The 25,814-nt window shown below is 38.7% G+C and overlaps 2 long non-coding RNA genes across 6 annotated transcripts in view; one reads left to right on the forward strand and one right to left on the reverse strand.

The window, feature by feature from the left end:
- LOC127071359 (uncharacterized) overlaps positions 1 to 24,348 on the forward strand; it is an 89,217-nt gene extending 64,869 nt beyond the window's left edge. For 4 of the 5 annotated variants that reach the window (XR_007784985.1, XR_007784984.1, XR_007784983.1 and 1 more), the window contains 2 exons: positions 18,382 to 18,665; positions 22,931 to 24,348. This is a non-coding gene — a long non-coding RNA (uncharacterized LOC127071359). Of the gene's footprint in view, positions 1 to 15,152; positions 15,339 to 18,381; positions 18,666 to 22,930 lie in introns of all 5 variants that reach the window. The other variant, XR_007784986.1, reaches the window with a different exon arrangement.
- On the reverse strand, positions 1,150 to 8,386 carry LOC127071360 (uncharacterized). Its single transcript, XR_007784988.1, has 2 exons — positions 2,050 to 8,386; positions 1,150 to 1,527 (listed from the first exon to the last, which is right to left on the reverse strand). It is a non-coding gene; the product is annotated as an uncharacterized LOC127071360 (long non-coding RNA).
- Positions 24,349 to 25,814: the final 1,466 nt, after the last annotated feature.

A 25,814-nucleotide genomic window follows, 5' to 3' on the forward strand; every position in this document is an offset into this window, starting at 1 on the left:
GAGAACCTAGGAGAGAAGGAATAATAAAAAGAAAAGAATAGAAAAGAAGAAAGAAAGAAGGAAAGAAAGAAAGAACTAGGTTCTTTTTTTTTTTCTTTGGAGACGTTCGAGGTCGGTCCTACGAGAAAATGAAGGGAGTCGCTTGGCTCGACAGAAATTTGAGACGAAGAGGAGCGCGAGGATCAGCTTGGCGATTCTCGTTCGCTAATATCGCATATACACAGCAACGAGGAGAGCACGCGCACCCTCGGCCTTGGGGCTCGAAGAAACAACACTTCTCTCCTCTCCTCTCTTCTTCTTCTTCTTCTTCTGCTTCTTCTGCTTCTTCTTCTTCTTCTTCTTCCTCCTCCTCCCTCTCCTCTACTCTCCTCTCCTCTCGTAACATTGCATAATGTTACGCGAGACGCGCTGCATAATCTTGCTCTTTTTTCTTTTTTTTTTTCTTCTGTCGTTTTTTTTCCTTTTTCTTTCTTCTTCCTCTTCCTTCATTGCAATCGTACGCTATGTGCGCAGTACAAAATCATTATCGGCTTCTTGGAAGGATTTTTACAAAAAGTTTACATGCGTGTATATAATACTTTTAGAGAATATCCTAATAATCCAGGATGGACGAACGATATATCGATCTTTTATCCTTTTTACATTTTCTTTCGTTTCAATTTTTAGATACAGTTCTGTATATGCATATATATATATATATATATATATATATATATGTTTGTATGTATGTATGTATCTATATATATTGTATTTCTTCATTTAACGCACGAATGCTAACAATCAATAACGATACTAGAATAAATTCGGACGTTTGGCTTAACATCTTAAATCATTTTCCTTACCTTGAACGAATATTTATAGACACGTATTCATTCCCGATCTTATCGTGCGCGAAAAACAGGATCTCTTTATACACAAACGTTCTTTCGTGTCATAGACGAGTTTAAAAAAGGATCTTTGCACGCTACGGATTAATAATCCTATACGCGTCACGTAAGCATCACCGTATCACGTATGTAAATCGCGATAATTTCTCGACATAAAAATTTATATGCAATGACCGGAATGCTCTTCGAACAACGTTCGTGAATAATATCATTTCGGCGAGGTCGCTTCGTCGATTGACAAATCTCTTTTTTTTTTTTTTTTCTTTTTTACGTAAAGTTCCGTTTATTTTACGTGTTTTTCCATTTTGTTTTTTTTTTTTTTGTTTTTCTTTCTTATTTTTTTCGTAAAGTGACGACGGCAGTCGTTTCAACGCGTAACAAGTCGATTGAAAATTTTTTCTTGCGACGGCATGACATTCGTCGATGCATTCGTTGCCACTTTGTTCCTCGGCGTTGATATCTCGCGTGTGTGCGCGCGCGCGCGCGCGCACGGTAGTTCTTGACAACGATGATCCGTGCAAGGACAAGGCCATTTGGTCACAGGTGGCCGTCGTTCACACGCTCCCTCCTTATTACGACATTGTGACGACGACTGCGACATTACAACATTCTTCATGGTCGGCGATCGAATCAAATCCCACTTACAAAAGGAAAAAATGAATTAAGAAAGGATTTACCTATTCTCGTCGCTGTCTCGTTCCTTTTTCTTTTCCCAACCCTTCCCTATTTTTTTCTCCCTAGAGATTAACCTCGATAGAATGAGGTTAAAGAGAGAAGAAAAATGGAGAAGGTTGAAAATGATCTTTTTTCATCTTCTTTCCTTTTCTCTCTTCAATCTCGTATCACGCACACCTTACATTTCCGATTTCGTACGAAAGCTGGCGAATTGTTACGAAACGAAATCGTTCGATCCATGTCGGACAATTGGAAGATCTTTTGTCCTCATCGATCATCCTCTCTCGTTCTCTTTGATAACATCGCGACGAAAGACGTTCGACTTTGACGTAAATAAGATCGCGTGTAAAAAGAAAAAATATATGAAAAAGAAAGAGAAAAGAGAAAAACAAATTAATAACAAGGAAAGAAAGCCGTCTTTTTTCTTTTCCTTCTTTCTTTCTTTCTTTTTTTAGATTTCGAGGGAAAAAAAGAAGAAAAAGCTCACCTCCACGCGTGGTGACTGTCCTTGACTAGATCACGATCCTTGATCGCGACGAAAAGACGTCGCTTTTTCGTCTTTCTTATTTCTTAATTCGAGACCTTCGTGAATAGATCCGTATCGTTAGAGAGAAGTCGCTCGAGCGACTGTTGTATTACGTTAATAATATCATCAATAATATTTATTTCGAATAGTTTACATACGCGTATATCGATACGTATAAAGTCGCGATGAATGAAACGTTTTAATTGATTATTAAAAATGTACTCATTACATCGGAATGATTGATTTTATCTTGTTATGCGAGTAACTTCTTTTTTTGCCTTACTATCTTTCTCATTCTGTATCATAAATTTTCAGCTTATCCCCCCCCCCCTCTCTCTCTCTTTCTCTCTTTCATATTTTTGTTGTTTTTCTCAGGTCATTACTCGAATCTTAACGCGTGTCGTAGGCCAACACGTGCGCTCGTTGCTTTCCTTTTCTTCCTTTCTTTTTTCTGATTTCCTGTCTTCTTCGTGTCTCTTCCTGGATTGGCTACTTGCCTGTATGCCTGTTACTCGGGCGTCTCTTCAACTTTTCTATCTATCTCTATCTCTATCTCTCCCTCCCTCTCTCTCTCTCTCTTTCTTTCTTTTTTTCTTTCTTTCTTTCTTTCCCTCTCCCTCTCTCTATTTCTCTTTCATCTCGTTTCTCACTCAATCTCAAGGACCAACGATGAGAAATAACGAACGATCGTACGATTTGCGGCGATCGTAACCGCGGCCGCAGCTACGGCCGCGGCCCTCCCGACCTTCCCCCAGACGCACGTGTTTTATGTCCACGACTACGCGTGACCTTGAAATTTGTACGGTTCAAAGACTTCGCGACATCTTCGAACAAACGTTCGCGCGTGTATTTGGATCGACGATTCTTTCTTATCATTCGCGTCGTCATTGTCGTCGTCGTCTTGCGTCGTTTTTTTTAAGAGACATAAATACGAAATAAGACGAATCAATTTGTATTTCAAGATTATAAAATCCTATCGTACGATTAATCGTAACGTCAGCTGCGATTGCTCGTTATTTTCTTCTTTTTCTTTTGTTCTTTTTCTTTCTCTCTCCGACAATAGACGAGGCATGCCACGAAAAAGTTCTTTCTTCTCTTTTATCCTTTAGCAAACCAATTTGAAACAGTTCGTCTAGCGATAAGTTATCGTCGGTTATAAGATATTTTTCACGTAATTTCGTTACGGAAATTTTTCGTCGGTATTTTCATGATACGGAACCGACTTCCGGTTCTTTTTTTGTTTTTCCTTTCTTTTTTATTGGAAACTATTCGAAGAATTTGTTAATGACCGTTCGTTTATTTCCACTCGGAAACGATCTTATTTACGATTGAAATGACGATAAAGACGACACGTGTTGTCCTCGTAGTAACGTTCGATTAAGTTTATACGAAAAATTTGGCGACGATGAATCGTATTCGAAATGAATTTGCAATAGACTACGAAGATTTTATAGAAGAACGATTATTTTAACAGAAGTTTTAATACCTAATCATTATCGTTTCCTCTCTATCAATTTTTTATAACCTCCTTTTTTCCTTCACATTCTCGAAAATGTACGTATCTCTCAATGTGTCGTGGAAAGAAAGTTAAAAAAAAAAAAAAGAAAGAAAAAAGAAAGAAAAGAAAAAGAAAAAAAAGAACGTGCCCGTTCGCAAGCTTTAATCACGGCAATGATCGACAATGATCTTTCTCTCGATCGACGCTCGTCTATGAAAGAGATGCACGCGCACCTCTTTCATTTGACCTTTTATCTTTTTCTTTTATTTTTTATTTTTCTTTCATTTTTTATATATATATTTTTTTCTTTTCTCTCTCTCTCTCTCTTTTTTTTACTTAGGATCTGTGACGTGATTCATATGATTACATAAAAGCATACGTGTGTGTATATATATCTCTATACGCGCGCACACACACACACACACATATATATATATATCTATATCTCCGTCTCTCTCGACTCTGCCCTTGTCCTCTCGTCGACTGGCACACACGATCGATCGGTCTCGCGCGTTTTCTACCGATGGATTACGATGACCGCGACGCGAGGCCTCTAAACGGATTCCAACACGAGGAGAATAGCCTTGCACGATCGTTTCACCTCCTTCTCTTCTCCATTTGGTAATCCCCACCAGTAACAGTAATACTTCGCGGACTCGTAGAAGGTTATCTTAGCCGTGTGCGTTTGTTATCATGATCCGCGATATCGCCGTCGACGAATGATTCAGCGCGACGCGACTACGACTACGACTACGACTACGACTACAATGACAACACAACACAACACAACACAATACAACGACAACTACAACGACGTGTTCAAGTACGCGTCCCCTCCAGATCATATTCGATCTTTCGTGCCTATTATCATGGTACTTATGCGTGTATAGGTATAGATATATATATATATATATATATAACGACGCTCTAGTCTTCTCTTTTTTCGAACGATCAAAATATTTCCCTTTTCTCTCTTTCTCTTTTTATACAATTTTGATTTTTATATATTTGTTCTCTCTCCGTTGCTCTTGTTGTTTATTCGTCGTTATTGTTTTTCTTTGTTTTTTTATTTTTTAATTTTCTCTCTCTCTTTTTCTTTCCCTTTGTTTTTTTCTTCCTTCGCTTATCTCGCTGTTTACACGAAATTCTCACATTTGACGAATTCTATTTCCCTTGCTTTGCTCGCCGACGATATTTTTACACTTACGTTTCCTTCGTCTCGTTTTTTTCAGTCCGACGGAACTTCGATCCTCGATCAAGGGAATCCCGAAGTATTTTCACAAACGGATTTATAAAGTGAAAGAAGTTTAAGGAATAAGGAAGGAAGGAATCGGATCACGTTATCGTTCAGCGCGATCGAGACATTTCATTTATTTTTCTTCCGTACAAAAGAGTAGAGACAGAAGTAGCTTCGACGAATTCCTTCGAAACTTTTTTTTTTTAAACGTTGAAGTATATAAACGTTATAAACGTTATGTCATCATTATGTATAGACAAATGTGTCGGTGCCGAGAAACCTTCATCTTTTTCTTTTTCTTCTTCTTCTTATCTTCTTCTTCGTCCTCTTCTTCGTCTATCTCTCTCTTTTTTTTTATTTAACTTCTATCAGAAATCGATACTCAAGGTCGAAGACGATTTTAAAACGTTCGGAAGCTGACGCGTCGGCTCGCGGTTCCTCCTCTCGTCCTTGCGACAGTTTTAGTTCATAAGGAGTCTCTCTCTATTTTTCTCGCTTAAATTTAGGGACAGAGGGAGAGGGAGAGAGAGAGAGAATCACCGAGGCCAACCTTGGACCACGTGATAACGATTATCGACTGTATCATATTCAGAATGATTCACATAAATGCGAGAAGAAAATTCACTACACGAAAAAAGAGATTGAAACGTTTAGCGATCTATTCGATAGATCGAATCAATTTTTCTTTATCTTTCTAGGAAGTCGAGAGTACAAGGAAGTCGAACATATTTCTCGAAGCGTATTACTTTATTGAGTTTACTTATCGAGTCGCCTCCGATACTAGCGATCGATTCAAAAACCAGTCGAGGGATATAGTACGTATTTATATTAGAGTTATGTCTAAGCTGGCGATTTTTTTTTTCTAGTTTAGTAGTTCTAGTATATTCTACATTTTTGCACTTCTGTTCAAATATATAGTTTAGTATTATTTTTATTTCTAGTTTAGTAATGAAGTGAAATATGTATATATATAGTAACAACGAAAAGAAAATAATTTAATACAATATTGACTCGATATATATAATAAATAAATAGTTATAATTCTCTCACAGATAAAATAATATTATTGTTGCTGTTCCATCGGACGATATTAAAAATTAAGGTAATAAAAATCTCAACAACACATCGTAAATTTATCGTTGTTATTTACATCTTTTAAACTTTTAATATCCGTCTATACCATAAATATTAATACGCAAATTTTGATTTTACTTTTTTTTTTCTATCTTTTTTATATCTTATAAATCGATTCTCTTGAAAGGTCAAACAATAATTAGAATCGGAAGGCAATGGAAATCGCTTCTAAAGAAATCACAAAGGTGTCTATTTATAGCGCTATGGTCAACGAGCTTCCAATTACACCCACATAGCGACGCACGTAAATTACGCGCAACATAACGCCGAGATTAAAGAGCGAATACCGCGCATGATCGTCCGGTGACACGCGCGGCTTCGTTTGCGCGTGAGCGAACCACCAGCGCGCTCGCGCACGCTTTCGAACGTAATCGATTCTCGTTATAACGAGTTATATCGCTTGTTATTAGTCATGCTCGTCGAATTAATTTTTTAATTTATATCTGTATCGACGATTGATGATCATTTGTAAATCACGTATTTCAAAGAGATGTATTTTTATTTTCTCTTCTTTCTTTTTCTTTCCTTTTCTCTTCTCTTCTCTTCTCTTCTCTTCTTTTCTTTTTTCTTTTTTTCATTTCGTTTCTCTTTTTCTTTGCTCTTCCTTTTTTCTTGTTATTTCTTCTTTTTTTATTACTCGAGATCGTACTTAACGTTACTTCAATCAATTTCTACGATGCAATAACAGAGCGCGTTATCCATCCAGTATTCGTTATTCCCACGCTATTTTTGCGTTGGCGGCCGAATGAATGACAAAACGTAGAGACGGCCATCTTGTTATTAGTCGTTTATAACATAACCGCACGGCTCGTATAATTTACAAACGGTGTTGCCTCGAAATCGTGCCAATGCTTCATCCCAAGAATTGGCCGATATCTAAATTTTCCAACGTCGAAGTGGACGTTTGTTCATCGAGAAACTCACTCGCCATTACTATTTTATGATCTCGAATATACTACTCGTAGATATTTAACTCCTTCGACGAATTTCATCTTTTCCCGCCATTTTCGTGACTCGTCGATCTTAAAGATCTTCCTTCTCGGTAGGATCTATTCGATGTAATCACGCGAACAATGAATATAACAGTTCGACGGAAAATAGTCATAGTTATTTTCGCGAAAGATCGAAGGATTCCTCCGATGTGACGATTTCGAAAGGATCCTGGATCAATGTCGGATACTGATCGTTGACGTAATCGCGCGAACGATCAAATCAGGACAGCGAATGGTTGAAAAAATCTACGTGACGAATTACGAAAACGTCAGGATATATAAACGTTCGTTTCGCGTTTATTCTTCGTGCCATTCGTAAATACGTACGTACCTACTCGTTTCGCGAGAACAAGCATGATCTTGGATTTCGTAACGATCGACTCTTAATGTCACACGCGAATTCATTTCGGTCGTATCGAGACGTAAGAATGACAAGAATTTCGAACGGTCTTTTTTTTTACGTCTTCTTCTTCTTTTCATTTAGTTATTTTTTTTTTGTTTCATTTTACTTTTTTATCTTCAAAATTACAAATAAGAAATTACATTGTGTACTATGAAATGTCGTATAAACAGTCGATTTTATTTTTTTTCTTTTCTTTTTCTAATTTTTTTTTTTTTTTTTTTGAAAGATAACGTACCAATGAGTTATTGGTCATGATAACCTTTTAGTTAATTTTTCACGATTTTGACACTCGAAAACATCGGTATCGTTGGACACGTCTAAAATGAATTGGACTCCGTGACATTTCGAAGGTGACACTTGGCAAACAAAATTCTTAAAATTTCCCGATTATCGATTTCCCTGGATAAAGATATAAAACGGTGTAAAGAACAGTGCTATCTTTCTCTCTTTCTCTTTGCTAATAAATATATATCGTTGATACGTAATGTATATACGTACATATATATGTAGATATTATTGTTACCTATCCTTTATATAACATACAACCGCGTATTATACGAATGGACGTTTTAGAAATCCACATAATGTATGCGCACGCGACATACGTCACGGTATTTATTTCTTTTACATCTAAGTAAACAGATACATAGGTGGATACGTGTACAAAGAAAGATAAAGAGGATCGCGATCGAAATCGCGAAGGAAAAGAGGGGCGGAGGACAAACTTGGTCGACGACGCTTGGTGTCCGTAAAACTGCGATGAGATAGAAAGAGATAGTTATATGGAAAGAAAAGAAGAAAGAAAGAGAGAGATAGAATTACTGGTAGGAATAAAATTCGACGACGCAAATTCAGAAGGCATCGCCGGCATTGTTATTCGAGAATGTAAAAGTATGGCTGACGCACGAGCCGGTAGTCTTGCTAATCGTTACTGGTAGAGTCCGACGCGACCGCAGCAGCCTCGACGTCGTCCGATAACGAGGAAAGATTATGCTCAAGGACAAGGCCACCGCCCTCCACCACCAACACCACCACCACACTACTACCACCACCACCACCACCACCACCAATACTAACACCAACACCAATACCCAACACTATCGTCATTCTCGTATATCCACTACCATAGTCAGCGTTCGACCGAACGTTCGACGTATGCTAGGGCATCGCGACGAATCCGCGAGCTCGAGAAGAATGTTTCCGTGTGTATTCGTTCATGTGTGCGAACGCATCTATATCTGTTCACTCGTTACATCGTACTCCTCTCTCTCTCTCTCTCTCTCTCTCTTTACCTCTCTACCTCTACCTCTATCTCTCTCTATCCCTCTTTATCTATCTCCAACACTCTATCTTTACCTCTCCTGCGTGCACTCGCGTCCTTGTAGCACCGCCAACCAACGTCGAGCTGTCAACGAGAGCAAAGTGTCAACGACGGAGAGTCGAAAAAGATTCTTGTTCGAATTATATATATATATATTTCTTTGTTTCTTATTTACATGAAAAATTCACCGAAATAAATTGACAATGTTCGAATTTAATCGAGATTAACACAGGCTTACGCGATTTTCGTAGAATCGACGTACGATCGGCTATCTTTTCGCAATTTGAAATGCTATGCCATTGAGGAAAAAAGATATTAATCTTCTTTTTGCTCCATTGTTTATCGAGCGACCACGAGGCACGATATCGCGCCGATATTATCGCTAGTATTAATTTTTATCGTCGCAATTAGTGACACAACTTTCGCGTATGAACGATTCCTCGTCTCTTTAAATATGCAAAATATTCGGCATTTCGAAATTGTTTTTCGATACTTTTGTCCTTTACTTTTTTTCTTCGTTCTTTCTTTCGTAAATATTTTCAAGAATATTAAAAGTCGTACAAAATATAATTAAGTTTGTCTTTAGTAAAATAATTAGTATCTTTCAGGAGGAATTTTATCTCGATGCGAAAACGAAAGAGAAAGAAAGAAAGAGAGAGAGAGAGAGAGAGAAGGAGAGAGACAAAGAGAAAAGATTTCTCGTTCAATGCAATTACAAAAGATTACACACACACACATACGTATCTACATTTTTTTCGGCGGATAACATGATCGCAAGAAAAATTGGTTTATAAACGTTACCGCCTTCCTGATTCCGATACGACCTTTCGAGAATCGTATCGTGACTCATCGTATTGCGTTTCGGGCGAGTGGACGCGATGGCTCGGTCGAGAGGTCACGAGTAAAACGAGTGGATGCGAGAGGAGGGAGGGAGGAGAAGGGGAGGATGAGGGAAGGGTGTCGGAAGGAGGGAAAGAGAGAGAAGAGGTCCTTTCGAAGGGTGACCACCGAGAAAGCGGCGGAAGTCACGCCACGTAATCCGGTTGGGCACGTCAAGGCCTCCGAAATGTTGCGTTCGGCCCTCCTCCTAATGTGCCGTTGCGCTGAATTATTATCATTCGGTGCGAAGCAAGCGGTTATGCCGATCCGGTACCGCTGTGTTGGCCTTCGAACTTGCCCGAAGCTCCTGTTTGCGACCGTGAGAGTCAATTCTGAAAATTGCCGAGCGCATTAGTGCGGTCGACACGCAGCTGGAGGAGCAATCCTGACAGCAGTCGAACCGATCCAATAACCTTCGACGCCTAAGAAAATCTTTCAGAACGAGTCTTTTTTTTTTATTTTGTCGAAGGAACAAAACTGAGACGGAGAGAGAGAGAGGGAGAAAGAACGGGAGATAAAGATAAACAAAGAAGTAAGGCTTATCTCGTTTTATCTTCACGACGAACGCGAGAGTAGATTTAAAAAGCAATAATAACAACGACGACGACGACGACGACGACGACGACGACGACGACGACGTGAAAAATATACGTACGAATTAAAAGTTCAAGATTGCGCTCGTAAAGATCATCGAAAGATATTCACGAAAGAATTGAAGTTAAGTGTTTAGAAGAATTTAAAAAGGTTCGTGTCTAGAACCAAAGTACAAAAGAATGACAAAGGGAGAGAGAGAGAGAGAGAGAGAGATGGCACGCGGTCGTCTGTGAAAATTCAATTTCGCTTGTTGTGTCGCGTTTAGAACTAATAAAAGTCGGGACGCTCGCGCCTTCGAATGAATACGCCTTTTACGAGGGCCACGATTATGAGGAAGGAAAAAGGAGAAAGAAAAGATGACCGCTGTCGGATCGGGAGAATGTCGAGGACTGACCTTGCGCGGATTCGAGCGATCCGGCTAATAATAAAATACGCGGGCGTGCCCGTGTTGCATGCTCTGTCTCTCTTTCTCTAAGACGCGTAAGAATTCTCTTCTCCCTCTCTCTTCCTCTAATTTTATATTTTAAGTCGCGTCCATTTTTCTCCGACTCGTCGTTCCTCCCTTTCTATCTCTTAATTTCCTCCTTTGTTTTATTTATATTTTCCTTATTTACTTATCTCACTTCCGTTTTCATTTTTATCTATTTATTTAATACTAATATTTGAAACTAATACGTTTAAGCTTTCTCTCTCTCTCTCTCTCTCTTATTTTCTATCTCCTCTCTTATTTTTTTTCGTCCTTCCATCCATCTTCTTTTCTTATCTCTTCTTCGTCTAATTCGCAAAAGAGAAAGAAATAGAAAAAAAGAGAGAAAGAGAAAAAGAGAGAGAGAGAGAGAGAGAGAGAGAGAGAGAGAGAGAGAAGTATTTTGCGACGCGGACGCGCACGTGCCAACGATGAGCGCTACCGCGACAGCGATCGCTTTCAAGGACGACGATAGCGATTTCCCTTCCTAGAACGTCGAGGAGGGTATCGCTGATAAAGCCCGACAACTTTTCAGATGACGAGGTAACTCGTCTTTATCGAGGAGTTCTTTCGAGGAGAAGTGCGCAGCGCCGTACTAAAAAGGATGATAAACTTTTCGTTTTTTTTTCTTTCTCTTCCCTTCCTTTTCTTTTTTCTCTTTCTTTACTTCTCTCTAATAATTATAGATTTCAATGAAGTCGCGTAAAAACGTATAATCCTATTCTGTCAAGTTCCGAATACGATTTTTTTTTTTTTTTAATCGAAGCAACGTTCAATCCTCGTTACGGATACATATTTAATTTGGTATCTCCGTTGAACGTACGTTATAATATATAGGTAGTGAGTGAGAAGACTGCGAACGTCGTTGCATCGTAAAAAGAAAAGAAGAGATATAGATAGATAGAGATAGAGAGAGAGAGAGAGAGAGAGAGAGAGAGAGAGAGAGAGAGAGGTTTCGATAAGATGTGAATTTTCTATAGGAAGTTCGCGTCTCTCTAGCACGTTCGATCACCGCGAATCGCATACCGATCTCTTGCCGAACGTTTCCGGCAGAAAGAGGGTTCCGTTACGGGCCGGCGATGCAACGAAACTGCAGTACGGTCACGTTCAAGTCGCATCGCAGTTACGCGTAACTGTAAAGGACTAACCGCCTGCTGTTAACTTGTTGCAACTATGCTAGAGATAGACCGGCGTTATGCTAGCCGCGTAATCGATACACGCCCAAACCCTTTTCTAGAAGCATCGATCGTCGATAAACTTCGGCGTGCGTTTCAATGTGAATCGATAAACTTCAAATATCATATATCGTTGGATATCGAGAGTGGATGACACCCGGTCATATACCAAGTACCACCATGAAATTGGATATCATGAAACACCGATACTTTAGATCGAGACAAAGAGGCTTTAGTTTGGTAATCGCGAGACTCCCGTCTATCTCAATCAACAGGTGATTACGAATATCGCATGTCTTTATACATCCGTTATACTCCCACTCTCGACGTTTCGCTTCCTTTTTTTGTCTCCGATCGACATTGAAATTTGTTATACGATCGTTAAGGGTTATAACACTTGTAGGTATAAGTAGCTCATTAGGGATAGGTCGTTAACGAAGTACTTACTTGATTGAAATCATCCAATTACACCTACTCGCTATCTCGTTTTATTTAGGTCGTTGAATCGATAAATTAGATCCTAACGTTATCCTTCGAATTCTTGTTTAGATATATGTATATAAATACGTATGTAGATGTAGATATATATATATATGTACATGTACATATATACCAACTACATGGAGATACGTTTATACGGATACGTTGAAACGTTGGACGATACTTGCGGCCAGTCGCCTCGATTTTATCGTTGAAAACGCAGTAATCCGAACCCGGTGGCTCTCGCTACGTTCGTGCGAACGTAAGCGATCCTAAGCGAGTAACGCGTTATCAGATGGCCTCGTTAAACCTTAAACGCTTGATTGCGAATACGTTCGTGGATACGCATTCGCGCGGAAAACGCTTATCGGAAATCCGAAAAGTATCGAAGATATCGAGATATTTTCTTATCAAATAAACAAAACGAGGAACGCACGTGTGTTTATATTACTATATTTTCAAACAAACGAAATTAATTCTTACAAGCTAACACGTACGATATACGAGAATGATCAAGTATTACCAGACGTAATTGAAATATCTGTTCCTTTTTCTCTTTTTTCTTTTCTTTTTTTTTCCAGATAAAATACTCGTTTTATTTAATTCAATTCGTTAATCAATTCCGACCGATATTTGTTAACTCGAAAACAAATAAAACTCTTAAATATATACGCACGCAGAGACACACGCATAGAACGAAATTAAAACGATTTACATTAAAAGGGGTTAAGGGTCGATAAATCCGAATAAAAAATATATCGCATCTTGAAAATTTCGAGTGCTGCTTTTTCGAGAGGTCGATGAGAGGTCGAGAGAAGCTTGAGAGGGTATAAAAGAGAAGGGGGAGGGAGAGAGAAAAGAAAAAACAAAGAGACAGATAGAGACAGATGGAGAAAAAAGAGAGAGAGAAGACGATCTTTTTTTCCTCTTCCTTCTTTTCTTTTCTTCTCTCTCTTTTTTTTCTCGTCGTCAACATCATGCAAAGTCCGGAAGAGAAGCGGCGATTCTTTTGAAAGAGATGCGAATAAAAGGGCGCTTGCGAGCTTGCAAGCACGCCTTATAACTCTCCTTCTCCACGTGCGCGCCGAATCGAGATCGACTCTTCTTCCTCTTTCTCTCTTTCTCGTTGGAGAGAGAGAGAGACAGACAGAGAGAAGCGAGGTAAAAGGACGGATGTCAACGGCCTCGTCACTATTCAGCGCAAGTGCGCCTCGTTGGTCAGCCGTTGGCGCGGGCGTCGCTTCGCGTCGTTGTCCGCTCCCCTCCCCTCTTCTATTCGCCACACCACTCTTCTCTCTCCTCTTCAATCCTCTTCGCTCCGCTCCGTTAGCGGAGGTCGTTGCCACGACGCCACACGTTACTCCTCCTCCTCCTCCTCCTCCTCCTCCTCTTCTTCTTTCTCCTTCTCCTTCTCTACCTCTTTCTCCACCCCGTTTACTCCTTCTTTACTCTCGAACGTACTTACTCGCTTCCTCTCGAATTTTCTTTCCTTCGTATGCACCCCTCGCTACATACGAAAGCATAGTTTGACTTTAATCGTCGTAATAGATATGTAAACTGGATGAATAGATGGATGGATGGATACGTAGATACCTTCTTCGTCAATCGACCAATTTGTATTAGATATACATCAAGCGCGCTAAACGAGTTTCCATCTTTAATTAACTTGTCACGATTAATCGCCTCCGTTCACAATTCTCATCCGCCTGGTTTACGAATTTGATCGATCTGTATTTTATTAGTCGTTAATTTAATGGCCACGATCGTTAGATTCCGATTTCGAATCTAATAAATCTTTTCGTCGTCGTCATCGTCGTCGTCATTATTATTATTGTTAATGTTATTTCTAAGTTTCTTTTTTTGATTGCCGATCGATAGGAATCTCTTGAAAGCAGGCGATTGAATCTATTAGAATTCTAATGCACGTCCAACGATACCTATGTTCGTTCGTTCGTTCGTTCGTTCGATCACCGACCTACCCTACTGATCGTATCCCCTTCTACTTATTCCTTTCGCGGGAATTACGTGCGCTGAGGAAGAACTTGGTGTTACCATTGGACTCGCTCCAATTTTTCACTCGGCGAGTTTTTCAAGATAAACGTAAACGTTCGAACGGCGAAACCTCGAAACAACGACGACGTAGCAAGTAAGTAAATATATATATATATACTATATATATATATATTTATACTCGTACTCTCATTGCATCCGATTCACAACGAGTTATAATAAAACACTGGATGAAAATTTGTACATAAACGTTCCTATTGGTTTTCTCTCTTTTTTTTTTCTTTTTTTCTTCGCAAGAAATTAATCGCACCAAGTTGAAATCGAAAGAGGAATCTCGATATATCGAACGCTTCGCCGATCGTACGTAGGTAACAAGATACAAATTGAATTCTACTCGCGATCGTGACTTTGCAATACGTGCGGGATAAAGAAAGAGATAAAGATAGTAATAGATAGATAGATAGAGAAAGAGAGAGAGAGAGAGAGAGAGAGAGAGGGAGACAGTGTGAAAGAGGAAGGGAGGGAGGGCAGAGGTGACTGCCCCCGTATTAGGTCACATTTGTGACCGCTCGAGGTTGTGCCTCGTTACTCGAACACGATTACGTCGCGTGCCAATGGACCTTCAACCCATATTAGCTCGTTGTAGCTGTTTCTTCCTTGTCCTTCCAACCCCTTTCAAATTTTATTCTTTTAAATTTGTTTACGATAAACGATATTTCATATATTCCCTATGGATTATAACGTAGAACGTTCGAAATACCACACAACTCGTTATCGTTTATATAAATCTAGAATTATATGAAGGAAATAATTTAATGAAAAATATGAATAAGATATATATATATATGTATGTATGTATGTATGTATGCACTCAGGTCGAGGCTTTATTTCCATAAACCGGAAAATAATAGGAATAGGACAACGATCGTAAGTCCGTTCGTTTCTATTGGTTATCGACAGGTGTCGATAATCGAACGAGCCGATATAATGGACTGCCGACAAGATCGAGGGGCATCGCGCGATCCCATTTGTCGTTAGTCGTCACAAACAACGAATACCACGTAATTATACTAACCTGCTTAAATCATTAGTCTTTTTTCCCCACCATCGTCTCCATCGTCACGACCATCTCTAGATCATCTCCTCTTCGCTTCTCAATATATTTTCCCATCTTTCGTAGCGACGCGCATAATTTTTTCGTCCTATTAAAACTTACTCGTCATTAATATTTATAAAGAATTGATTCGTTGAAAAACAAAGAGATTAAACTTGTAACATGATTAATTAGTAAATTCGAAACACGTTTAAGAAACGTGACTACGAAGAATGTTATACATGTATTAGGTATTGATCGAGGACATAGTTATTTACTTACGTGTAATCATTAACTTCTCCTTACGTTTTTTTTTTTTTTTCTTTGTATTTCTAAACGCAAGTCATATGTAAACGTTAAATCATGATATCGATAAAATATCAAAGTAGGAATTAGCATTTTTACCTTTGGAAATCTCGCGATAACGTTGCGTCAGTCGGCCGTATAAAAAGTAGGAGAGAGAAAGAAAAAGAAAAATATAAAAAAAGTTAAGCAATTCTCCTTCGAAGTAACGATGTCGAATAGGTTTCTAATACGAAGCGTGAAAGAGAGCGTTATTAAGTATTAAGATGTTTTTATCTAAAGTATGTGAGATAAAAGATAAAAGGATAAAAAGAAAGGGATGGGGAGATAAATGGTGACTTTAATTTAGACGTCGGGGGTCTCGTAGATTTATGCTTCAGGAAAATGTCTCACGCTACCGTACGCAATTAGGGCCGTTACGAATATTAATGTTACGAAGAAGAGAGCGAATAAGAGAATAGATAATAGCGGATAGAGGTAACCACGATGACGACGTCGACGAAGAGGAGAGATGGACAGATAGACGGACAGATAGACGGACAGACAGACAGACAGACAGACAGACAGACAGACTGAAAGAGATAGAGAAAGAAGTATGTATACACACATACACATATATGTGGAAGACGAACGTGTTAATGTACTGGTGAGTGCAAAAGAGAGAAAGACCGCGTCTGTTCGGGGTCAACGACCGCTGCCATCAGCATCAACGGCGGTTCGCAGATTCCAACCGGAGAACTCGAAGCTTCGCGCATGCACTTGTCTCTTGGTAATCCGCAAGGCTTCTTCTTCGTCTTTCTTCTTCAAAAGAGAACGCTCTTTCTTTCTTTCTTTCTTTCCTTTTTGTTCTTTTTCTTTTTTTTTAGTTTTGCTTTTGTCTTCTTCCATCGTCGTCGTCGTCGTAGTCGTGTCGTTGTTGTTGTTGTCACAGTAGTTGTTTTTATTTGAGAATTTTTCCTCCACCTTCCTCTTTCCCTTTCTTTTTTCATTCTTCTTTTTTTGTTTTCGCACGTTTGCAACGTCACGCTCTCCAAGTGAATCCTCTTTGTTCGAAGTTTTAGCTCGATTTTTAATAATCAACGTGGCGCCGACATAGTTATTTAAGTGTTTCGTTGATGCGATACAATGACGTTATTATTACGTTCGATATTTTATGTGATTGGAATTATTAAAGAGGAGAATGGTAATTACTGTTATTGTTATTATTATTAGTTGAATTATTTTTTAGATCTTTTATATGTGTGTGTGTGTGTGTGTGTGTGCGTCTATTCGACGATAGCATTACGTGCTTGGAAAATTTGGATTGGTAAGAAATTTTGATACACGTGCGAAATGATCTTCTGTGAACGTTTGCGAATAAGTACGACGATAATAAGTCGAAGAAGAGACCGATGGTCAACGACCGACACGGTTTCGTATATATTCTCGTAGTAGCGAAGATCACGAACGTGCCACGCCAGACACGACGAAAATACGCTTACTTATACTACTTACGATTAGGCTTGAGAGAGGTCGATGACCGGAGGGAGGTCGGTACGATCGACGACGTCCATCGATTATATCGATCTTGATCATCGTTACACAACCACCACGTACAAGCACACACGTACTTACTTACATACTTGCGTGAGAGTACACGTGTTACGTTGTTACATAAGCGCTATTTTTTCTTTTCCTTTCCTCCCTCTCCCTGCCATTTTAAATTCACCTTACCGGATTGAAAAACGAAGAGGGGAAAGAAAAATATCTGTATGTGCGTTTGTGTGTGTGTATTCTTTTTTTCTTTTTCTTCTTCTTTATCTCGATTTCTCGAATTCATCCATTGATGTATATATATATATATATATATATATATATATATATATATATAGAGCGTACAAATCGTCCATTATATTCATACGTTTAAAAGAAATTTAATTTAATGAAAGAAAAGGTAAAAGATCAAGAAATAGAAAGAGAGTAGGATAGAGTAGGGTAGGGATAGTCTTTTTGATAGGTCAGCATAAAAGCGATAGCTATCGAGTTACGTTCCCTCTGGTAGCCCGTTACCCCTTTCCTCTCATCTTTTCGAACCGAGGTCATGGGTGGCGGTTGACCTTGGACGTTCCACGCTAACGCGATCTCGCGACTACCGTCAGCACATTGTTCGATCTTGGCACTGAAAAAGAACGAGAGGAGAGTAACGAGGGCTGACACAATACGAGATCGGACGATTCTCCATCCGTTCGTTTCTTCTCTTCTCTTTTCTTTTCTTTTCTTTTCTTTTTCTTTCTTTTCTTTTTTTTTCTTTTATTTATTTCTTTTTACCTCTTTTTATGATATATATAGATATCGTATATTGAGATTGGACGATAAGTAATGTTCGAATTTTTAATATTTTATATTCGAACGGATGACGATATTTTTTCTGAAAAATGTTTGATTTTTTTTATATCTAAGAGAGACAAAAAAGAAATTATTGACACACGCTATGCACGTATTTATTTTTTATGGAAACTCTATACCCGAATGAATTTCACTTTTATTTGATAATAGTTGATACGTTATGTCTAAGTAACATCGTATAATATTTTTTATATCTCTGAATCTTATATTCATTTACTTTTAATTCCTCGTATATCTTCGACGTTAGCGCCGATAATCGTTGCTTGTAATTGTTTTAAGGATACGAAAAATAAAAGATAAACACACCTCTTTTTTTCTTGTAGAAATAAAAGAGCGCAAGAAGAATATCAAAAAAAGAAAAGAAAAGAAAAGAATATCTACGAACACCGTACGTTGCGTTTACCGAAGAGGACGAGCTCGTTCGTTCTTTAAAGAGGCCAACGACTCGCGATGGCTGACCTCTTGGCGCTCTACCGCGTTACGTTCGAGACGCTTCTACGAAAAGAAATCCCGAGAATTTCACGGTCGACTAGGATGACTTTTCGAGTGAGTAACGCGGCCAGCGAACGTGCAAGCAATGAGCAATCATCGATCGATTCTATCTCTAGTGAGTATCGATAGTCTCTCTCTCTCTTTCTCTCTTTCTTGCTCATTGAAATCGATGGAAATTTCTTACACACGTTTATTATGTAAAAACAATGCAAAATAACGCAATACGCTGTTCAACGATAAAAATAAATTATCGATTATTCTCAACTGAATTGAAATAACAAATTAATCGAATATACTCTGAGATTAGAAATACGGATATACCCTTATCACTCGATGCGAGGTTGCATCCTGTAAATTTTAAGAAACGATTTGACAGTCAACCTCGAATAGAGCTTTAAGCCATGCGCTGTTAGCTGGCTCCGTTCGTAAGCAGATCCATCGGAAGGCCACGTTACGTTCTTGAACTCGAATTAATCTTTAAATCATCGGCCAGTGTCGAGGGCGATCTTTGGCGGAGCGAAGGTTAATTCGATAGGGGTCTATCGTGTTTAATTTACGCGATGCAACGGAGAGACGCAGTCAATTTCTTTCACTCTCTCTCTCTCTCTCTCTCTCTCTTTCTTTCTCATCTTCTTTCTCTCTCCTCCTTCCTCTTTCAGTAATATTTAACAAAATCATTTTCATTCGTATCTCGTTTCTTGAAATTTTCATTACAAACGTTATTAAGTACGTAAAGAAATAGGTAAATCCTTAGTGCAAAACTACCTTTGAGAATTACTACGTCTTACTACAATTGGAATTCTTTTCTTTTTCCCTTTTTTGTTCTTTGGTATCCAAAGGATAACCATACGAACCTATATAAGTACCTATGTAAGTACGTAACCATATCGCGGTCGAGAGGACAAGTTTGAAAACTGGTTGAAAAAATTGACTGGCACTATCCCATGGTGAACGTGAGGTAAAAGGAAGTCTAAATAGAGTCATTCCGTTAACGGGTCCGCATCTTGAATTTAAGAAACGGTAACGGGCCCTTCCTAATGTATGTGAATATGAATGTGACTCTTTTTTAACGAGACTCCTCTTGTTTAAACGAGAAATGCAGATTGATCCTTTTGCCGAAACTCTTTTCGAAATCTTCGGACTTTGTATCGCGATCTCTCTCTCTCTCTCTCTCTCTCTCTCTCTCTCGTAATAATCTTTTTCCTTTATTTTTTCTTCTCTTGTATTATTTATCTTGGAGGATGAACGATGAACGACGAAGAATGACGTTATCGATCGGGAAAAATTTTAAGAGCATAGAAAAAGATATTTCGCGTTTGACAACCGATCTGACATATATGCTGGCTCATCCCTTCGTTCGAATCTCTTTGCGAAGAAGCCGAACGTTACCGTTTGAAAAGCGAACGAGGAGACGAAAGAGGGACGGAGGGAAGAAGGGTGAGGGGATAGGGAGGCGGAGGGCAAGCAAAATCACTGTGTAGCACGAACCGGCCGGCCGTTCACCCGGCGTTCTTGAACTCTCAGGGTCACTTGACTTCGCGCGCGTTACCGCGTAGACCGCACTCGTCTTATCGTTTTAGCAAAACGTTCAATCGAATTACGGGCTACTATTATTATCAAGGACTGCTGCGAAGATATCTGGCCAATGACCGATCGATGGATCGACGTTGGCAACGTGACCTCGCTGATCGAATACGTTTGACCACGCCTCGAGGAGAACGAGAAGAAGAAAAAGAGAAAGAGAAAAAGAAGAAGTGGATGAGAAAGAGAATGGAAACGATAGGATGACGATGTTGCTGTTTTCGAATTAGAGACTCGAATAGCTTCTGACTGTATAACGACTGATATATATCGTTAGTTTTTAGAAAGCGCGAGCTATTTCGAAAGGGAGAGTTAATCGAGGACTCGATTACTAATTTCTTATCTTTCCTCAATAAACTAAAATATTTCTTTTCAAGTATTTATCGAAAAGTTCAACAAATATCGTTCGACGTCGGACGTCTTCGATCGTCGACATGAACGTATCGATAAGGATTCGTTTGGGCCAGTTTGGAATAATTAATTAGGTCGTTTTCATGGAAAGCGATAATCCAAATTAAGAGGGAGAAAGAGAGAGAAGGCAAGGAAAAAAGAAAGAAAAAGGAGAGAGAGAGAGAGAGAAAAAGACACGTACGAAAGAAATTCTCCGTCGAACGATTCATCATCGGATTTTTCTCTTGATATATCTCGAGCATCCCTCGTTATCTCTTCGATCCTCCGAAGAGGAACTTCGAAGAGAGAGAAAGACAGACGGACGGATGAAGAGAAAGAGATAGAGAGAAAGAGAGAAAGAGAGAAAAGGGCCGTAAGAGAGATATTTCGCGAGAGCTCTTGAGATCTGGAGCAACGACCTTCGGATTCGGTCGGAACACACCGAAGAGAACGAGGTTCGTGAACCCTGAAAAGAGCTGACAGGCCGCCTCTCGCGATAGATGGTACAGTTATACAGTCTCCTCTCCTCTCCTCTCTCCTCTCACTACTCGACTCCATTCCACTCCACGCCACTCCTCTTCTCTCCTCTCTTTTCCTCTCCTCTCCTCTCCTCTCCTCTCCTCTCCTCTCTTTGCTTCCTCCGTTCCTCTTCCTCCTTCTTCCTCCTCTCCAACGGACCCTAACAATGACCGTGCGGTCGCGTTTACTCCCGCGCTCTCTCTCGAGAGCGACCGAAAGGAAATACCGTATGGTCACCTCGGCCTCGTCGCAGTACTAAAGAGAAGAGGAAATCCCTCGGTTCGTCGACCCTACCATGCCACGTTCCCGAGTCACGACCGATAGATAAAGATAGAGATAGAGATAGTGATTGAGATTGAGATCGAGATGGATATAGATGTAGAGATAAAGAGAGAGGACGAAGAAAGAGAGAGAGAGAGAGAGAGAGAGAGAGAGAGAGAGTTGCGCGTACGTGCGTGTGAGAGAGATATATTCACTATCGGACATAGATAGGTAATAAGTACGGAAGTACGTCTCTACTCGAACATTATCGATAACTTCCGATCATTTTCAACCTGGTATTCCCATGGTCACTGGAAAATCCAGATATTCTAATCTCCGGATGTGTTTAGTTCGAATAAACGCTTCCTTTTTCCTCGAGCTATTAAAAGGATCTTATCGCGTTTTCATTCGATTTTTTGTTGTTTGCCTCTATTTCTTTTTTCTTTGGCTTTTTTTTTTTTTCTTCTGCTTCTTTTTTTTCACGATTACGATCTTACTCATCGCGGTTTACGAAGAGGAAATTCGATAGACGTTTAAATCGTTGAGAATCAAGTACATCCGGTTGTTTCGATTACATTTTCATAAAAGCTTTTCGATGTAAAATTATGGTATGCAAACGAAGTTATCGGTTAACAATCGAAGATATGCTGCGATATAAATTTTAAATCGATCATCGTCGATATTCCATTTCGACGTAATACGTTTGTATTTTATTAAAAAAATAAACAATAATAATAATAATAATAATAAGCATTTTACGTTTTGATACGCGTTTACGTATCAAATATTTCTGATCGATCGACGGTATAACGATACGTGTTACGTACGGTATTTTCGATGAAATAGATTTACGTCGAGTTAACGACTCAAATATCTTTACACGTAAGTACCTTCGAAACGATTGTTTTTCCGGGCAGCGTCCTTGTGTATGTCGTGTGTGAGAGACAGAAAGACAGAGAGACAGAGACAGCGTCAGAGAAAAAGAGAAAAAGAGAAAAAGAGAAAGAGAGAGAGAGAGAGAGAGAGAAAGACGAAACGTGAGACCGTTTCGTGGCTTGAAGTGGGTCGTTGATTCAGACTAGTCGGGGCCACTACGGACCGATATCAACGGGTTTTAACGGGACCGTGAGTAATCGACTCTTGCCGAGTCGTAGTCCCGAGGTCGTGTAAAAGGAAGAGAATGCCTCGTAACGTGTCCGCGTGGAAGCGGACGCAGGAAGTCGTTGTTGTATTCTTCCTTTCTGGTTTTCGCGAACCGAGATAACAGATCTAAGCAAGAAAATGGAAATTCGAGTACGATAATTTCACTTTATTTGTTATCGCGAGTAAATACAATTTCGCTTTCGTTTTCTAATTTATCGCGCGGATATATCGTCGAATGAATCCGTAAAACGAGTAATAATAATAGTAATCGCATGGGAACGATTTTACGTGTATACCTTTCGTTCGTAATTTTTGTATTTTCGAATATTACGATATTATGAAAGATCGATATATTTTTTAATTTGTACGTTTAAACGAGATTGATTATATTTTTTTCTTCTTTCTTTTTTGCGGGGGGAAATTTGTATATTATCTATATAATTTTATATGCATTAATTATCGCTTCTTTTTTGTGTGTGTTTTCAGGTTTGGTTATCGGACTATAATGATTCGATGATTACGATCGAACGGTATTGACTACTTACCGGATGACGTTGGTCTACGTCATGCACGAGTCTTCGTTTTTTCCCGTTAAACCCGTCAACGTATACCGTTCTTAGAAACCGTCTGCACTCTACTACAATTGCATCGATGCTTCTAATCATATCTGTAAAAAAATGTATGCACATACGAACGTAAATAAAACGGAAAAGAAAAAAAAAAGAAACTAATTTGAGCGCGTGTTAATTTCACGAAGGCTTAATTATGGTAATCGATGCGTTTTTCGTGATTACATGTTTCACTTTCTAGAGGAGACAAGCAACGGAATGAAATGCAACGATATACGTGTTCGTTATCGAGAAACGTTAGCCGCAAGAATGAAAGAGAAACGAAAGAGTGAAAACGTGTTGCATTCGTAAATTACGAGGACGTAGGTAGATACGTTTGTATATATACGTTTAATACATGTGTAAATGATTGTGTAGGTCTATCATGTTGGTACTAGAATTGCGGCTAAATCGAAATAGCCGAGAGGAAAGCGATTTCTTTTGAAAGCTATCGCGGAAATCTCGGTGAATTTGCGGATAAGATTTCTTTTTTCTTTTCTTTTCAGTTTAATTTTAGTGGATTTAGTTGGAAGCTCTACGACCTCGTATGACTTTTGTAAACTTTATGACAGTATTAAAAAAGAAAAAATATATATATATTAAGTTAAATTAATCGTTGTGTGTACGTGTGTGTTATGCCCGTGCGTTATGTACGATTAATATAATTTAGACCGATGTTATATAATCTGATGTATTAGAAATATTAGATTATATTAAATATTCGTATTATGTAATATGAATCTAATACAAGAGACATTATATAATATTATATAATATTAATCTAATATATTTATAAAAGACATTGTCGACGACTGCATGAAGACGACAGCAGTGCGTAGTTGAAAAAATCAATAGGATCGATAATTCAATGATAAGATGACCGAGAGAGAGAGAGAACGTAACGGTCTCGTCAGCTGTGTGAATTGCGAAGCGAATATCGCACGTCGTATGCTCCTGTCGTTTCGCCTTCTATTCAAATATTTGAGGTAGAAGCTTGCTCGTTGATACCACTCTTATCATCGTCCATACGGAGGATCCTCGCGAAAAAGAACGAATACGAACGCAAAATTATTTCGGATTCCGAACGAGAGACGAAATAATGCTCCTCGTCGTTCCATTTTAAAAGGAACAAAGAAAATTAAGACCCTTCTAATTAAATGAATAAACGACCGATGGGACTTCTACTTAAGGGACGAATCAAGGAGACTCCTTGTTGGGACATAACAAAGAGCGCAAACATTTATCATTGACTCCTATATTCTATCTCTTTCTAAATAAATAAATAAATATATATGTTCCAAGTATATATCCAATAACTCTTATTTATTTTATTCCTTGGAAAAGATGAAATAAATGTATCGTCATATTTCGATCGGTCGAAGCAGTAAAGGATAAAGCATATTAAAAAAAAAAAAAAGAAAAAGTCTTTAGAGAAGGGTACGGGAAGTCATTATTTCGTCATTATATTATTTCGGATGGTGTAGATACGTAGACGGGCCATATGGTCGTGCCACTTTTCGTTAGGGTGCCGAACGATCGGTGCTGCTAAGCAAAAGCATGTGTCAATTTCGATCGCTATGTATTATTGAGACAATCGTTTTCCATGTTGAGAAAAGAAAAAAAAAAGAAAAGAAAAAAAGAAAGACGTCAAAATTATAGAGTCCTTTTCGAGATATTGAAAGAGACTCCCGTATTCCTTTCTTGTCTCGATGGACCTTGCGGTAATTTTTTTTAGACTACGAACGAACGAACGAATGAAAGAACGTTATCTGAAATTTCTATACAAAAATATATAAAGGATCTTTCATCGACGAAACGTTCAATTTCGAAAAATCTGCTAATCGCGAGATATAAAAGAAAGAAAGAAAAAGAAAAAGTATTTTATTGAGTCAGATTCATAATCTTCTCGAAGGGCAATTTCCGAACAACGCAATTTCCAAGATTACTTACCCTTATTCCTTCCAAGTTATTCGAACCTCGTCGTTCTCTCGGGTGCTCACCTTCTTTCCACTATCCCGTCACACTTTTCTATAACCCTGTTCGCGATATTCCATTCCGGCTCACCTCAACATTCTATCTGGTCGCTCTAGATAAATCACGGTAAGTATCGGTAATGTCTTGACACGGCGTTGGACGAGGCACAACTGAGCTTTGTTAGAAAATTTTCGATACTTCGTATCTAAACAAGGGATATCGCGTAATGTTTATATATAAAGAAAATCGTTCGTTGTTTATAGGACGAATTCAATATCACGCTATACCTATAATATACTATTGTACAGTGTACTACGGTATTGTTTATTTACATATCAAATGCTACAAATTTCGACTATAACTAAATGTTCCCGAGTAAACAATCGTATATACGTTTAATCTTACGATTAATATAATTCCAAGTAAAAAAAAAAGTATATGACATATATCGAAAAAGTCAAAAGGCAATCATTTAAATACATTATGCGTGATGTTACGTTATAGGTATATATATATACGTACTTAAGTATGAAATTCTTGATACGTTTTCTCTATAGCAACCAATTCGTATAAACATGCGTGCATACCGTTGACGATCGATTTGTCGACTAGCGTAAATTCATTCTTATATTGTGCGACATAATTTTGGTGAAAATACACCTGACGTCTCGTCGTTTGTTCCGTCGGTGAAGTGCCTGACGTCATTACTTTCCTTTCTTTTTTTCTTTTAGCGTTTTCGTTGTTTCGGGAGAAACAATGACGATTCTTGAACATCTTTTTCTCATTCC

This window comes from Vespula vulgaris, chromosome 21 (assembly GCF_905475345.1).
Source record: "Vespula vulgaris chromosome 21, iyVesVulg1.1, whole genome shotgun sequence".
Classification (NCBI taxonomy): domain Eukaryota; kingdom Metazoa; phylum Arthropoda; class Insecta; order Hymenoptera; family Vespidae; genus Vespula; species Vespula vulgaris.